This window comes from Nematolebias whitei, chromosome 14 (assembly GCF_014905685.2).
Source record: "Nematolebias whitei isolate Nwh7 chromosome 14, NemWhi1, whole genome shotgun sequence".
Lineage (NCBI taxonomy): Eukaryota > Metazoa > Chordata > Actinopteri > Cyprinodontiformes > Rivulidae > Nematolebias > Nematolebias whitei.
Window position 1 is genome coordinate 4,354,263 of NC_056511.1, and position 4,342 is coordinate 4,358,604.

Here is a 4,342-nt window from a genome sequence, read left to right on the forward strand (position 1 = left end):
AGGAGACATGGAGGAGACATGAAGAAGACATGGAGGGGACATGGAGGGGACACAGAAGAAACAAAAGTATAAGTCATCCTCAAGAAAAAACAAAATCAGTTATTTATGATTTTAATGGTCTTTCTTTGATGAAGAAAGGCTGAAATCAATGTTATAATCTGGGTAAACTCATAAACTTGTAGCCATGTTAGCAACTAGCACTGGAATATTTTTGTAGATGACTTTAAAATGTACCTTAACGTATGTTGGCCACTGTGCAAAGTAAAACTAATTACATCTGTCCTTTAAAATAAATCTGCCACCTACAGTTCGAGAGATTTTCTTAACATAAGCTGCAGTTTTCACCCCTAATCTGTGTTTAAAGATAAAAAAGTTAAAATCTGTCTGTATGTTTGTTGAAAAGAAGCGAAGTTTGCACCCCGCTCTTTCTCTACAAAAAAAAAACCCGGGAATCACCATGGTAACCATGATGATTCAGCAATACATTAGCTGCAGTTTCCAGATTTAGCCTAAACTTCTGTTAATATTTTAAAGTTAACATTGAACACAATATTTTACACAAGTCTCTGATATTGGACAATAATAATCAGGATCAGAAACCAGTTGTCTTATAACTTAAAAACAAACAATTTTATTGTGGAATATTTGTTTTGTTCCTTGGCATTGAAACAGAAATCACATAAATTTGTGGCAGAATAGTTTCTGCATTTTAATTTTTCAAATATTTACAATTAGCTTAAAGCTTCAAATGATATACAAATAAATCATCATAACAGTTACGTTTGTTTCATCTTGAAGTTGGTAAAGCTCTGATGCTCATAAACTTGTAGCCATGTTAGCAATTAGCACTGGAAAAAGTCAGTGGCGTGTCATAAAATTCACTCAACTAGACTTCTGCACAGGCACACTTTCATAAATAATATAAAATGTGAAAAAAATCATGTTTGTCTACTGTGGGCGGCACAGTGGCTCAGTTGGTGGAGCTGTTGCCTCTCAGCAAGAAGGTTGCCCTGGTTCAAATCCTGGTCCAGAGGCTTTTCTGTGTGGAGTCTGCATGTTCTCTCCGTGCTGCGTGGATTTTCTCCGGGTACTCCAGTTTCCTCCCACAGACCAAAAACATGCATGTTAGACTGACGGGTAACTCTAAATTGTCCCTAGGTGAGAGAGAGAGAGAGAGAGAGAATGGTTGCTTGTCTCGTTTGTCTCTATGTGTCCCTGTGATGGACTGGAGACATGTCCTGGGTATCTCCCGCCTCTCGCATAGTGACTGCTGGACATGGACACCAGACTCCCACGACCCAGAAAGGAAAAAGCAGGTAAAGATAATGGATGGACGTCGGTCTAATAAATCATTTAAACGTCAAGATATTTTATAAATACCGTTTAAAGTTTTGACTGTTGGTTTTATTTTGTTTATTTGTTGTTGAAGTCAGGGGAGCAGTGTGTTCCACCTCCACAGTACTCTTTTAAAAAAAAAAAGGGTGGGAATCACCATGGCAACCACCCTGACTTAGCTAGTTCTAGGACAACAGCTGCAGTTGACGACCTTCCAAATGTCTGCAGAAAGTTTCCATCTGTACTTTCTGTTTTCTGTTCGAACAATTCAAAACTGTAGTTGTCGTTGTTCAGAGAACATGTTGATGTTTTAGTAGATTTCTAACCGGAGAACTAAATGTTTTGAGGCACGCAGGTTCCTCAGCAGCTGCTGCGGTTTCACTAATATTTACAGTCAGATCCCAGCAGGTCAGCGTTCTGCTGTGAACAAATGTCAGCATCGTTTAGTTCACCTCCCGCTCTTCTTTGTCTCTTTCCTTTTCGCTGTCAGGCTCCTGTAAAGGTCACCTGCTCAGGAGGATCACGGCCTCTCCGGCTGATCCGATCATCGTAGCGCCGCCACAGAAATCACTTCAGTAAATATGTACTCGTTCTGCTGAACGCTGCTCCTGTTTGTGCTCCTTCGTGTCAGGGACGGTGAAGCAGCTCTCCTACAACAAATTAAACATTTTCCATACGTGCAGCACTGCAGAAATACAATAAAGTGTTTCTTTGACGTTAGAGTGGAGACGTTAATGTTGTGGTGAGACTGCAGCCCACTGGATCCATGAACCAAGTCTTTTTATTAAGAAATACCAGTGGGGAACCCTCAGGGCCTGCTACGTCTTCAGAGATGGCCCATAAATTCAGCGCATATGAAATGTTACATTTAAATTGGTATTTAATATTTATTTTATAAAACGTTTAAATTAATGTAGTTTTTCTGATTTTTAAAAAAAATAATTTATCTTTTTTTCTATAAATGACTTTGCAGTTGTGCAAGAAACTTTGTAATTCATGAAAATACATTTGTCCGCTCAGGTTCTTTTAAATCTGTGTCTGCAGGCAGAAACATGTTTGAAGGTTCTTCCTCAGTGGTTAGGACTTCACTGTCAGAAGAGAAGGCCGAGCTCATACAAAGACTCTTCAGGATGAGCTTTTCTAATAACTGACAGGATAATCAACCAATCACAATGCAGATGTAGAGTGGGCGGGACCCAAACTCCTGCAGGACTCTCTTTCTGTCGTCCTGTTAGTTGTTTGTGTCAAAGCAGTAATGGTGGACATGAACGATGCGGCTAGCTTGTTAGCATCAGCTCTTTCAAGGTGATCTTTCACAGAGGACAAGATTTTATTTCAAACAGGAAGTCCATCTTCAGCAGTCGACCGAACAGAAAATACAACGCAGTGAAAGACATTCTGAAATGTTTCCTGGATGATTTGAATTATTTTTATTTGTTTTCAGCCAGTTTAAAATGAATGCAGTTTGTTGTTGGAGCCGCCAGCTGTTTTCACTTTGGACAAATCATCCTCAAAGCTGAATTTGTTAATCTGATGGAGTCAGCTCAGCAGCACATCTCTGCAGTCTCCGGTGAAATTAAAGAGTTTTAGGACACTGGAGTGGATCATGATCTGGTTCAGCAACACCAAAAACCAGGTTCTGGCTCATAATTCATTCAACCTTTATTTCTACAGGTTAGTCTCATTGAGCCACGAGGACTCATCTCATACGAGAGACCTGATTTAACAAAGCGTGATGACAACAGTGGACAAAAATAAAAGAAAACATACAAATTGGACATGTATACATGTCTTTACTTATGAAGACAGCTCCACAACATCCAGAGCCTTAAGGAAATCAGGGCGAATCTCATCCACCCCAGGAGCTCTGCCGCCACGAAGCTTTTTAATCACCTAGGCGACCTCAGCCATGGTTATGGACAGACCATCCCCAAAGTCCCCCGACTCCACTTCCTCCATGGAAGATGTGCCGGTGGGATTGAGAAGGTCCGAGAAGGATTCCTTCCACCTCCTGACGACATCACAGGTTGAGGTCAACAGCACCTTCACTGAACACAGTGGTAGTAAAGCGCTGTTTTCTCCTCCTCAGCCGCCTGATGGTTTGCCAGAATCTCCACGTAGCCGACTGAGAGTCTTCATCCAGGGCCTCACCGAACTCCTTCCACATCCGAGCTTTTGCCTCAGCAACAGCCAAGGCTTCAGACCGCTTAGTCCTCCGGTACTCCTCAGCTGACTCCGAAGTCCCACCAGCCCACAAAGGTCCAACAGGACTCTTTCACCTTGACAGCCTCCCTAACCTGGGGTGTCCACCACTGAGTTTGAGGATGGCCACCACGAGAAGCACCGACAACCTTGCGGTCACAGCTCAAGGCAGCCACTTCAACAACTGAGGAGAAGAACATGTCCCACTCTGACTCAATGCCCCACCTCAGCTGGGATCCAGTTAAAGCTCTCCTGGAGGTGCAAGTTGAAAATCTTTCTGCCGGGTTCTTCTGCCAAGTGTGCCCAGCAAATCTTCACTGCACGTTTAGGTCTATTGGGTCTGTCTGGTATCTGACCCAACTCCCTACCTGGTGATGATCAGCTGACAGCTCAGCTCCTCTCTTCACCCGAGTGTGCAAAACAAACGACCGCAAATCAAACGACACAACTACAAAGTCAATCACTGATCTATGATCTAGGACGTCCTGGTGCCAAGTGCACTTACGGACACCCTGATGTTGGAACAAGGTGTTTGTGATGGACAAGAACCAGTCCAACAACAGAACACCGCTCTGGTTCAGATCAGAGAGGCCGTTCCTCCCAGTCACGCCCCTCCAGGTCACACTGTCATTATCCATGTGGGCATTGAAGTCCCCCAGCAGAATAAAGGAGTCCCCAGCTGGACCACCTTCCAGCATCCCTGTCAAGGACTCCAAGAAGGCTGGAGAATCTGCTTGGTGCATACAAACAACAGTCAGAGCCCGTCCCCCACCTGAAGGCGCAGGGAAGCTATATAATAATAATA